The sequence below is a fragment of the Petaurus breviceps genome, unplaced genomic scaffold, assembly GCF_028583685.1.
Source record: "Petaurus breviceps papuanus isolate PSGF00001 unplaced genomic scaffold, PetGlider_PUasm1.0 76, whole genome shotgun sequence".
NCBI classification, from domain to species: Eukaryota; Metazoa; Chordata; class Mammalia; order Diprotodontia; family Petauridae; genus Petaurus; species Petaurus breviceps.
In genome coordinates, this window is record NW_027186473.1 from 24381684 (window position 1) to 24395727 (window position 14044).

The window sequence follows — 14044 nt, forward strand, 5'->3', positions numbered from 1 at the left end:
CACACACACACACACACACACACACACACACACACACACACACAGAGACCACGCACGCACGGATGGGAGTAATCCAGAGGCAGCAGATAGGAGTGTTGCCTAGCTGACTCCGAGAAGCGCTTTTCCCTCCCCTGATCCCCCAGGGGAAGAAACCTCCTGGCAGTGCCAGCTAAGACCGGGGCTCCCTTGAGGCAGCCGGGAATTCTGCTTTCGCCATACACCGAGCCCTAGAGACGCAGGGATCATTGATCTGGCGTACTGCCCGTTGCCCACCGCTGTCTCCTTGCAAGGAACAACCTTGCAATCCACACAATCACATGCACTGGTAGAGAGTCAGTGGCTAGTTTCTGACTTCATATATTTCTCCCTGAATCTGACCCTTTCTATTACCCCATTATTTCAGTGGCTGGGATGGGATGATTACATGAAATTACTTTGAGAAGCAAAATGTAGAATATCAAAATAGACAGGTGGTGTCTGCGCTTAAATTTCCAGGAAGAGAAGAGATTTATTTTTATTTCGGTTTGCAGTCAGCGAGATGGGAATGTGTTAGGTAAGATGTAATGTTTAGTCTTGTTTATTTTTTAATAACACTTTTTAAGCATTTTTATATTAAACTACAGCTATAAGTAATGCGTTTTGCTGAGATAAATTTGAGCCAATAACTTGAGATTTTTAGATTTCAGTATTTTCACTTGTCTGTATTCTAGTCCACAGTGAGGGGTTTAAAATTGTAAAGACAGTTTAAAGCTACTTTCTCCTCATCCTTCACATCCCCTATATAGCCTTCCTCTCCTTTATCCACTTTTCTCTTGTCTCATTCACAGTCACAAAGAGCCACCTCTGAAGGGTAATTTTAGAAGAATAGCATAGAAAAAGGATGGCAGATGAGGCAGATGTTATTTTAGAATAAAAGAAATCTCATTTAAATTTGATGTATCATAACTACTGTGAGGGTTGGAATTTCATTTGTCACTAATAAAGGTACATATTCTCACCCACTTGTCACTACTAGATTCCCTTTTTCCTGGACAAATTTCCTATACTCATCTATTTATTGAATGACAATTGCCTTTTATTAGAAATGAAGGGGAAAGACAAAGAAGTAGCAATGCCATTTTGAAAAGTGATGGGAACTTATCTTATTTAAAAAAAAAAATGTTTTGACAATCCTAAGGCCCAATCCTAAGCAGCTTCTTTTGTATTATGATGTACCACAAATTGAGAGGAACATTAGTGAACCAACCAGTTCTTCCTTTTGATGAACAAGATGGAAGACTAAAGTTTCACTTTATATTGACATCATGAAACAGAAGGTAGAGCTCTGGACCTGGAGGCAGGAAGACTTAGTTTGAAATCTTATCTCTGAAACTTGTAAACTACATGACCAGAAACAAGTCATTTAACTTCTGAGTCTTAGGGAACTCTAAATCATCAGAAGTTATGTGGACAGATTTTGAGAAACTAAGTGTATTGACATATATATATATATATATATATATATATATACATATATATATAAGGTAGTTAAAGATAGGTTCTCCAACACCACTTCAAACTATATAATGCAAACATTATTTATCTCCATCTGATTGCTGAGTAAAGGAAGCTCAGAGAGGACAGAGTCTAAGTTTTAGAGCTAGCTTCTCTAAATACTGTTTCTCTTCTCTTAAGTCAGAAATAGAACTGGAACAAGGGTTGGGGAACCTGTGTCCTTGAGGCTGTATGTGGCCTTCTAGGTCCTCAAGTATGGTCCTTTTACTGAATCTAAACTTCAGTAAATTCCCTTAATAAATTCTCTTAATAAAAGTATTTGCTCTGTAAACCTTGGACTCAGTCAAACAGCTGTATTCAAGGACCTAGAAGACCACAGGCTACATGTGTCCTCCAAACGACAGTTTCCTCACCCCTGAATTATATATGTATATATATACAGAGAGAGAGACAGACAGACAGAGAGAGAGAGAGAGAGAGAGAGAGAGAGACCCTTAAAAGAATATAGTGCACATAAATTTTCGCCATGTGACCTTGGAAAAGTAATTTAACTAATTTTCCTCATCTGTAAAATGAAGGAATCAAATTAGTCAATCTCCAAAGTCTTCTTCCTTTCTCTAAATTGCTATAATTTTATCTACATTTCTCCCTATTTAAAAAAAAAAAACTTTGATAATTACCTACTGCCTGGTGTGCTGAAGTGATCCTGCTCAGTTATCAGAGAGATCATAATATGTTGAGAATGTTCAATATTGGAGAATTTTTTTATTTATTTTAATTGCAATAATGTACAGATTTCAGGATTTGCCCTCAGAGGAGGATCCAAGTATCAATGGTTCTGTCGGAGAATGAGGAATGGTAGGCCTGGCCAGTCAAATGCATAAAAATTGAACTAGAACTCAGTTAATATCAAGGCCAAGATTAGGTATATGAAATTCACAAACTTTCTAAGGTGAGGAGGAGAAAAGTTTGACAGTTGCAGCTAAGGATCATAATAAAATATAAGAACCTTTGAAATTTGTCTTTTATTTTTTTTCATCTGTTATTATATGCACTACTCCTTTCTGTAACACTATAATAAATTACCTTTTATAGAATCTTCTACCTTCATTCTGACTTTCCCCTATGTCTGAGATGCTCTCCCTTCTCCCTTTTCCTCTTAAAATATTTTGCTGCCTTAAAGATTCAGTTCCAAAACATATAGCCATTTTCCTTTAAAAAAAAAAAGTCTGGGGTACATGTCTAATAATGATTTTGCTAAATCAAAGGGCATACACAGGTATCTTTGAAAAGGTAGCTTTGAGGGAATAATTCTAAATTACTTTCCAGAATGTTTGAACTAATTTAGAATTCTGGTAAGGATGCATCAATGCACCTCTTTTCCTGCAGCCCTTCTAACATTTTTCATTGTCTTTTCAGCTTTGCCAGTCTGATGGGTTTGAAACTTAGAACTGTTTTAATCTGTATTTAGCCTGATTGTTAATGTTTTAGAGATTTTTTCCATGCCAACTCCTGTGCAAAGCTTTTCTGCAGGTTATTAGATTTCTCTCCTTGAAATTATATTTACTTCTGTGTATATACATATAAGCTCTTTCCTTACAGAAGAATGTAAGCTCCTTTAGGACAGGACCTTTTTTGGTTTCTTGTATGCCCTGCATTTAGCACAGTGATTTGTACATGTTGTTCAGTCATGGCAGACTCTTTGTGACCCTATGAATCAGATCATGCCAGACCATTCTATCCTATACTATCTCTCAGTCTGTCCAAGTTCAAGTTCATTGATGCCATGACACTATGAATCTCATTCTCTGCCATCCCCTTTTCCTTTCACCTTCAATCTTTCTCAACATCAGGGTCTTATCCAATGAGTCCTGTCTTTTCATTATGTGGCCAAAGTATTAGTATTTGACCTTCCAGTGAATAGTCCAAATTCATTTAAGTATTAACTGATTTGATCTCCTTGCTGTCCAAGAAACTCTCAATTCTGATTTTTAAGGCATTATTTTCTTCAATGAATTTTTTTGCCTCTTTTTTTTCTTTTTGGTCAATTCTTTTTAAGGAGTTCTTCTCTTTAGTGAATTTTTGAATTTCTTTTTCCATTTGACAAATCTGCTTTTCAAGGCATTTTTCCATTGAATTTTGGTACTTCTTTTACCATCTGACCTATTCTGTTTTTAAGATATTATTTTCTTTAGCATGTTTTGTGCTTCCTTTTCCAAGCTTTTGACTTGGTTTTAATGATTTTCTTGCATCACTCTCATATTCTCTTCCTCTACCTCTCTTATTGATTATTAAAATCCTACATGAGTTCTTTCCTGGTCTAAGACAAAGTAATATTTTTCTTAGAGGTTTTGGATGTAGGAGTTTTGACTTTGCTGTCTTCTGAGTGTGTTTTTTGATCTTCCTTGTCACCATGGCAACCTTCTATAGTCAGAATTTTTTCCCTGTTGTTTGCTCATTTTTAGCCTATTTCTTGACTTTTACCTCTTTACTAAAGTGGGGTTCTGCTTCCATGGTGGAGGGCAAATTGCCCCAAGCTTCAGAGATTTTGTGCAGATGTTTCCAGAGATACTTCTAGGGACCTGTAAGTTTTCTTTCTTCCAAATTCTTCCCAAGTGTATGATCTAAGAAGAGGTGTGTTTACTACTCCCCTGGTCTGTACCCTGGTCTGCTCTGGTCAAAGCAACCACAAGCACTCTTTTCTGCCCTGGAACCATGACAAGGGTCCCTGTTCCACTGAAGCTGCAAGTTCTGGTGTGCTAGCACTCCTCCTTGCCCTAGCACTGAGACTCAGTACTGCAACCCAGATTTGAGTATGGACAAAGCAAAAGAGAGTCCTGCTCTCAATGCTGGCAAAGAGACCCTTGTCTGCTTCTTCTGCCACTTGATCAACTCCCTTACCCTCTGTGGGCTGAGAGCTCCAGAAAGCCACTGCCCCTGATGATTCATTAACTCCCTAGGCTGCCTCCTGTTTCATGGGTATGGTCTGTGTTGGTGTGCCTACACTTGACTGTGCTCCAATCTCACCCCGCTGTGAGGAAGGAAGACCTTGCCTTCCAATCTTTTAAGTTGTCTTGGGCTGTAAAATACTTTCATCCCATCCTTTTTTGGATTCTGCTGAACCAGAATTTGTTTTAGGGCATTATTTAAAGGTCTTTGGAGAGGTTTTGGGAAGAGCTCAAGTGAGTCTCTGCCTTTTCTCTGGTATCTTGATTCCACCACCACTCCTGTGGCTCCAACCCATGGACTCTCAAAAGTTTTCTCTAGTATTACAATTTTAAGGTGCTTATTCTCTAGAGCTCAGCTTTCCTTGGAGTCCAACTCTCAAAGCTATACATTGCTACTGGAAAAACCATAGCTTTGACTATATGGATGTATATTATCTAGTATGTTGCACAGATTTACCATAGCTTTCTTTCCAAAGATCAAGTGCTTTATTTCTTTGTTTTTAGTTGTTTTATTTATACTTTCATGGCTGCAGTTTCCATGTACAATGCCCCCAAATATAAAACCTGGCACTTCTTCCATTTCTTCTCCCTATATTTAACAGGAAGTAATGGGAGCAGGTTTTCTTTGTTTTTGATGATAAGCTTCAAGTCATCTTTTACACTCTCCTCTTTACCCCTCATCAAGAGGTTTCTTAATTCCTTTTCACTTTCTGCCATGAGGGTCGTATAGTCTACATATATGAAATTGTTGATATTTCTCCCACAAATCTTAATTCAGGCTTTTAATTCATCTAGACTGGCATTTTACATGTGTACTCTGCATATAAGCTAAATAAATAAGGTGGCAATATACAACCTTGTACTTTTTCTAGTATTAATTCAATTTGTTGTTCCATATTCTAACTGTTGCTTCTTGATCAGCCTCCAGGTTCCTCAAGAGACAAGTAAGATGATCTTGCACTGCCACCCCTTTGAAGATGTGCCATATTTTATTGCTATCTGAACAAAGGCTTTAGTGTGGTCAATGAAATAGAAGTAGATTTTTGTTTGTTTGTTTGTTTGTTTCTTGGAATTCTCTTGCTTTCTTCATAATCAAACAAGTGTTGACAATTTGGTCTCTGGGTTCAAAAAAGATCATCTCCTACAGGAAGAATCTTCTGATAACCCCTAGAAGTCAATGAGATCTTTCATTCTTTTGAACTTTTCAAACAATTACTTTATGCCTCTTACATGACTTATGTAATATCCTATTTTATATCATAAATTGTTTGAATATATATGCCCCCTTGCCTTATCCTGGAAGCTCCTTGAAGGGCTCCTAGAAACTGTATCTTATGAATTTTTAAATCAGCTACAGTTTCAACTATGTTACTTAGTATAGAACAGGTATTTAGCATTTTAGAAGAAAGAAAGAAAGAAAGAAAGAAAGAAAGAAAGAAAGAAAGAAAGAAAGAAAGAAAGAAAGAAAGAAAGAAAGAGAAAAGGAAGGAAGGAAGGAAGGAAGGAAGGAAGGAAGGAAGGATATCAAATTCCAGGGAACTAGTAATTATGACAATTATATACTAGCTTGCCTATCATTAATCATACAGAAAATGTGAAAAACTATATTTAAGAAGATATTTAAATATTATATAGTCAATGAACTAAATGAGGAGTAAACAGAATATAGACCAGGGACAAAAAGAAGACTATAAAAGCTGTACAGTAATACCTGAACAATTAGTATTTTCCTGGTTTGCCTCTGATCAAGACAAAACATGTGGTGCAGACAGATCAATGGAATTGGGGGAAAAACAAAACAACAAAGTAAGAAATTGAAAAGATGATTTATCAGAAGAAAAAAAGAATACCAGCAAGGTTACAAGTAAATGCATATATAATGACATGGAAAAAATAGGATGGAAGAAAGTGGAAAAGAGAAATTATTAATCACAAAATCCCTATTCTGGAAAAGACAATATTTATCATCTAATCAGTTCATATTTTTAGATGAGGAAGCTAAGAAGAATTGGATATCTAATTGAAAGTAGTAAAATAGAAAAAAATAGCAACTTTAAGTTTATTTTAATAATATTTATTATTTGTTTTATTGGTAATAATTACTAATACAACTTAAGAAGTAACATAGAACTTTATCCTGAGAGATTTGTTAGAGAAATTTGATTTATTTTATCTTATTTTCCATTTTTCAAGAAATACTATGAAGTTTAACATATTCACATGTGACAGATAAAATTTGTTCAGCGTATAAAACAGAACATATTTCTTACCAAGGAGATAATAATAAATAATATTTATATGATGCCTCCTATGTGCCAGGAACTGTGCTAAACATTTTACATTTATTTTCTCATTTATTCTTAGCAGGAAATTTGGGAGGTTAAGTGCTACGATTAACCTATTTTACAAGTGTAGCAGCAAGCACCCCAAGGGTCCTCAGGGTTTGCAGCTACCACAGGTTCTTGGATCTGCTTTGTTAAAGGAAAGCAACTCAAAATGGGTTAACAAGCTTACTTTAATCAGTCAGACATATATCGTTTACCTTGTTCAGGGGAAAAAGGTCAGCACCCCGAACTTCAAAGCATACAGGCAGAATTATCAAGACAGAAACAGATCAAGTAGACAGATTTCCAAACTGTCCAACCATTACATCCATACCCAGTCAACATCTGGGTTTCCACATCTGGGTTTTTCAAAGCCGGGGGACTCTCAACAACGGCTTCCCATAATTCAGATCAAATCACAGAACACTTCTCAAAGTGAGTCCCAAAACAAAGCTACACATCAGGGCTTATACAGCCTTCTCCTGGCTCAGAGAATGTAACAACCTTATTGACTCACTGGCCAATCAAGAAGTATCTACTGAAAAACAAGCCTCCCACCCCAGGCTTCAGGTGCACTTTAGCCTAGGGGCAGGGAAGATCTTCCAAATTTGCATTCCCATTACAACAAGGAGTAAACTGAGGCAAAGATAGGTTAAATGACTTAACTAAGGTCACACAGCTAGTGTGTGTCTGAAGCTGCTTCTGAACTTAGGTTTTCCTGACTCCTGGCCCAGTGCTGTAAACATTATACCACCTCATTGTTTGGCTATAGAGTTGATAATAATGAGGGGATATTTGTTCTGATCTCCAAGCAAATCAAAATAATAAGATGTCTATGATAAATAATGTTAAAATGTACTTGCTGTTTGAATTCTGAAATGCACAAAAAGCAAAATAATTTTTATACATTTTGTTACTTATTTTATACAATCCATGTATGATAATCTAAAATAGAAATAAGCAAATAAATTTTGATGTCACTTTCTTAATGATATTATTATTACTTCTTCTATAGTCATTTTTTACAAGACAATAAATTCTATTTTCAATTTGAGGGAAGGGGGGTGATTTCAGTTTAGTTCATTAAACTACAAGCTCCATGAAGAAGGGAAAATGTTTTATGGAGTTTTTGTAACTTGCCTAGAGCATAACTGAGTAGTTCTTATGTAGTTGGTGTTTAATAAATAGTTATTGAATTGGAAAGTTCATTTCTAAAATTGCAGTTAATAAAAGCCCATATGAAATGGAAAAGACTAAGCATCTGCACATTTGTGCCCACTCCATGATATGAATTGTATGTGATGCTGAGAAGAGTGGTGCTCATTGTCATTCTCAGAAAACTATTTAGAGGGTCTCTCCCTTCACACACCCAAAGGGAAAGCATAAGTTTAAAATATCAAAAATACATGAATAATTTTATTTTAAAAAGTGGTAACTGATAAGAAATATTTCCAAAGAGAAAATAACAAAGTAAAGTCTTGTCCAGATCTGATCCTGGAAGAAAAATACTTTTATTTTAATTTGATGGTTCTTAAAATTATTTCTCTCAAAAAATGATTCTTTGTCTTAATGAATGATATAGTACATTACAGTGTAGAACTGATTACAAATTTAATTTCCATATAATTCTTGATACACCTAGATAAACTTGGAGCAACACCTTTTCAGTCCATAGTCCTGGTTCTGGAGCCAAATCTTTTAATCAAAATATTGATAGGGTAGAGAAGGGAAATTCAAGTTACTCAAATTTCATGAAAATAAACATTACATATAAACAGCTTTTGCTCTCTGTTCACAAAACATTTTTCACTGAATTTTTTTCAGATTTAAAAAAATTGGTCTTTATTCTCAATTTTTAATTGAAAGAATTAAAAGCAAACTATTTATATTTATGGGGTTGGGTCTTCTAGATAGACCATGAAAAGGAAGTGTCCTCTCTGTGACCTGTATGGATGTTCAGTGCCAATTATCTTGCCAGGTATGTCTTCAATTGTAAATTAATACTTCAACATTCATATTTCTAAATCAGCATTTGAGAATTTTGTTAGCATGAATTACATTGTTGGAAACGTAACTTCTGGATGACCTAATAAATCAATTTCCCAAGCAAATTCACTAATAGCATCTTTTAATTGCAACAACTCTTAAAAGATAGATATCCATTCCATTTTAATTTTTAAAATTTATTTAAACAAAAATTTCACATGCATACATATGAAAGAGAATGGATATATGATCACACCCACATATGTTATTTTTGTAAGTGTGTATGTGTGCGAGTGCATGTGTGTGTATACTATACATTACATATATGAATTAGTGTATGTGATCATTTTAACCTGAAGGAGGCAGCTGTGAGTCAAAAGTGCACTTGACTAGGAAAAAAAAATAGTATGTTTACTGAGGTATGGGACATCCCTTGCCCACTGTGACAAGTACAGATTATAAAATCATAGGTTTTTAGAGTTGGAACTAACTTTTAAAGGTCATCTAGTCAAACTTCCTCATTTTGCTGCTGATGAAAGTAATGTCCAGAGAGGAAACAAACACATATACATACACACACATTTATTTCTGTGTGTTATGTGTGTATACACATCTATATCTATATATTTATATCTATAATGATTTCTTTACTTGGAAATATTTTCCTATACACACTACAAACACATACACACACATATGTACGAGGACATATCCAAAAAACATGTCCAAAGAGGAAAAATGTGTGTGGGTATGTACTTTTCAATCATCATCCAAATAAATGGGTTTGGCTAGATGACTTTTAACGTTTCCTCCAACTTTAATATCTATGATTTTATTTATTTGCACTGTTATTTTTTTTCCCAACTAGCCAAAGCCCAAGTTTGACACACAGCTGCCTCCTTCAGGTTTAAAGTTATCACCAGACTAATGCACATTTTGTTCCTTGTTCAGTTGTTTCAGAATAATGACCAATTTTTGCCCAAACCAGGTCCTCTAACAAGAAACACAAAAAACAAATTGTTACTTTTATTCTGCTCTTTCTTCTCTTAGCTGATAATAACATACCTGCCTTAGGATAGTCAAAGGAGATATACTATAAACCAGAACTGAAAAACATGTATACATTCATTCCAAGGAAGGGAGGCAGGTTTAAGAAGGAAGATACAGTAATAATTGAAGATAAAATTAGAGTTTCAAATCTGCAATTTTTTTTGTTTGTTTGTTTAATACATTAGTATGATTTTCTCCTTGCTACAAGACAATTGCTATTCTCAACTTTCTTCTTCTGCTTCTTTTTAAATTTTAAGCCTGAGCTTTATTGTTAATTACTAGTTCCATAGCCAAGAATTGGCAAGACGGGGGCTCTTGCTGGCAATTTAGCCTAAGCAAGGGCTTCCTTTCTACTGTCCCTACAGGATGACCCTCTGATTCACTGGCCATAGCCCAGAAAATACTTTTCTTCTTTCCCCAAAGTACCAAGGGAAAAGTGGCCCTTCTCTCTTTGGGCTCCCCAAATTACTTTTTTCTCATGCTTTCCTGAGGGATTACATGTTTTGTTTTCCAATCATCCCTTGCTCTGAATTTTCTCCTTAAACAAATTCTATATACCAGGGTCTGAGTTGGTTCAATCCTTGCTATACTAATTTTATCCTCTACCTATGCTATGTGAGCTGAAACACATAATGATTACTATACCTTTCCTAATTCTAAAATTAGTTTACATCCCATTATATTATGGTAGATAAAGGTGGTCCCAAAACACCCAGGATTATGCAGGGAAATCAGTCAGTATCTGAACATTTGTGGCAGAAAATCTGCAAATTATTATTTCCTATAAGGATAACTGAAGTTATTAATGTTATTTCCTTAAAGAGCTTTGCCTAATTGATGTTTTTTTTTATTTGTTTCACTATAAGTATTGACAAGCAAGCTAATATAAAAGTAAAAGGCCAGAAAAAATAGCATGTCTTCTTTCAAGTAGTAAGAGGAGATGTGTATGCTATAGATGAATATTGATAGTTTTCACTAAACTTGATTGCAGACAGTCAAGATACCGGCATGACTTTTAGTTCACATTTGAAAATGGTTTCACATATCATTATTGATGGTTTCTTAGAAAGTATCTGACTCATCAAATTGCATTGAACCACTAGCCAGAGGTTTGATTTGAAATTTGCTTCTTCATTCATGAATCTAAAATTGGCCATTACAGAGGGAACAAAAGGCAAATGAACTTACATCCACAAAAATATCGTTTCTCTGATAAGGGCTACTTCTGTTATCAATAGGCAGTCATCAATCTACCTGGTATAGTCCAAAGGTTCATTTGGCCAGGAATATCTCTTCTACCAGACTATTATGGAACCTGACATTTTCACCATTAGGGTCCCATTTGGGTTAAGGTATTATCTTTTGCAAGCCTCAGTTAAAATGCAAATGTGTTATCTGGAAAATGCACTAATCCATTAGCTCCATTAGCATATCAATATGGATTAGTTTATCACCTTGCTGGGAGAAAGGCCTTGGAAAAAAATGATACATACAGCAAGGACATTGTGATTGAAGAAAAATCAAGAGGACCAAGTCCTTTTGGGCCACTGAAGGTTTGTCTGAGGGCACTTGGTGAAGAGATAGCAATGGGGCTCTTCAGAATATGGAAACCCACTGTTTCTACTGGATGACCCTCTGATTCACTGGCCATAGCCCAGAGAATACTCTTCTGTGCTTTTGTTTTCTCCCTAGTATCCTGCCTCTTGAAAATATTTTTACTACTACAGAAAAAAAAATTGACACGTAAATTGAATTCTTCTATACTGTTGGATGAAAATTTTAAATGAAAAGTTCACTATGGCAAAAATATTCCATGCCTACTGAAGTTCACATAATAGTCAATGAAATCATGAAAGGAACCCGCACATCTTGAAACACATCTTTGAGTTAATCTGAATTTTTTTGCAAAGGGATTCCTTGGGTAATGAATATTCAGTCCACTTCCTGATTTATGAATTCCACAATGGTCAATTGTTATAGACTAAGTGTCAGTAGAGTAAGACATGCTTCATACATATTTGAGGAGAAAAGAAAATTTTTATCAAATGATGGGTATTAAATACTCTAATGAAAATAGCAGCTGACATTTATATAGAACTGGGAGGTTTGCAAAATGCTTTTAAGTACATTATCTCATTTGCTCTTTGACTTCTTATATTTTCATGACTTTTGACCCCCTAGATCTACTTGAAAACTAGTCTACATAATCAGCAAAGACTTATTAATGCTGGAAACATATGTCTGGAAATTTTTGTTTGGAAGTTTTAACACTTTTGGGGGGGGGGCGGGGGGGGGGGGGCTTCACAAAGAGTTACTTATATCACCCAGTCCCAAACTGACATTTGAAAAGATGAGTTCAAATACATTCATAGAGATATTTCTGAGTTCATTCAAGCTGAGCAGTACTTCTTATCTTTTGAAATGTCAGGCTGCTGGTCTGAGAAAAATGGAAACACATCCTATTTTAAACATCATCACACACATGGCCCTATGATTTTGTGACTTGGTTTCCCTATCTATAAATATGGTAATGGGAGGAACAAGACAAACTACCATGCTTAATTCTTTTGATCGTTCTTTTATTTTTTTAAATTTAGAATTAAGTACTAAAAAAGAGCATGAGTTATTTTTTTTCTCTGTATTTATAATATTACTAGGATTCTGCTCTCCTTTTCAAGATTGGGAGGAAAAAAGAGTCCTGTTTTTTTGCCAATTCTGGAGTCTCTGATGTCACCCAAAACTAAAAAAAAATTCAACAATGGATAGCTAGAACAGATAATGATTTTGACCTCACCTGAATACTTTTTCTTCTCATATTAGATAAAAATAGAGCATTCCCAGCTCATTTCTAGTTCAGAACCCCTGTTCTTTGCCTACCCCTATAATTGCTTCTAAGTACAGTATCTTGTCTCTATTTTTGGTTGCTCTAGCCAGACCAGATCCCTCAGCCAGAATTCACTGACTGGTTCCACCCTTTATGGTGCTCTTACCTCTTGAACCACTTGCCCTAGAGGGAGTAGAAAAACAGGAACATTTATGCCCTGTTTGAGCTGTGAATCATTCCAGCCATTCTGGAAAACAACTTGGAACTAAGCCCAGATAGTTACTAAATTCTGCTTTCCCTTTGACCCAGCTGTATCACTGGTAGGCCAGTACCCCCAAAGAAATCAAAGAAGGTAGCAATTACCTATATGTTCTAAAAAGTTTTATAACAGCAAATTTTGGTATTATTCCAAAAGCGGAACATAAGGTAGAATGCTCCTACTGCAAAAGGGTAAACAAAGTACGGTATATGAAAGTAATAGAATATTATAAATATACAAATTGTCCAAAGTGACAAATTTGTGATGAGCTTAGCACAGTGCATGGCACAAAGAAGGTACTTAATAAATACTTGTTCCCTTCCATCCTTCCCTCACCTTTTATTGTGCCATAAGCAATGATGTAGACAATTTCAAAGGAAATTGGGAGGTTTTATGAAATACTGTATAGCAAAGTGAGCAGAATTTGGAGCATAATTTATATAATGTTAATAACATTATAGAGGAAAACGAATTTTGAAAGACCTCAGCACTCTGATCAATGCAATGACCAACCTAAAGGTCAAAAGAATGAAGATGAAACATTCTATTCACCTCCTGAAAGAGAGGGGATTAACTCAAAATTCAGAAGGAGAAAAAAAATTGTTGATATATCTAATGTGCGAATTTATTTTGCTGGACTATGTAGGTATATATTGAAAAATTGGGGGGGGAGGGGGTTGCTTGTTTCTATTTTTTTTTCTTTTTTTAATTTGTTCTATGGGGATGTTTAGTGGGAGGTACAAGTAAAAAAAAATACTTGTTATTTAAAAAGTGCACATAAGTTATCAAAATATTCCCTAAAGGTCATATAGCCTAAATCAATGACATCAAGCCTGCTTTAGTTCAAAATTTCTCTCCTTGGTGACCCCTGTTTTTAGCTCATTGGAAGATCTAAATTGACAAATACCTACTTAACAGCAGTGACCAGTAGGCTCTTAACCTTTAACCTAGCTATTAGCTACAATTCTGCTCCTGCTCTTATGATGTGTTTCACAGTCCCTCTGTTAACATCATACCTTACTCTTCAAACCTTTCTTGAAGCAATTTATTATTTTAAGGTTTACAATCAGAAGACATTCTTAGACAATTCACATCAATAGAACATCCTTTACTACCACGTAAGTCAGGGTCTGGCACTACAGAGCTCACTGTAACATAA

At 35.3% G+C, this 14044-nt stretch overlaps 1 pseudogene; it reads right to left on the bottom strand.

Annotated features, from left to right (window-relative positions):
* The window catches only part of LOC138174917 (suppressor of SWI4 1 homolog), a 63997-nt pseudogene that overhangs the window by 982 nt on the left and 48971 nt on the right, over positions 1-14044 (bottom strand).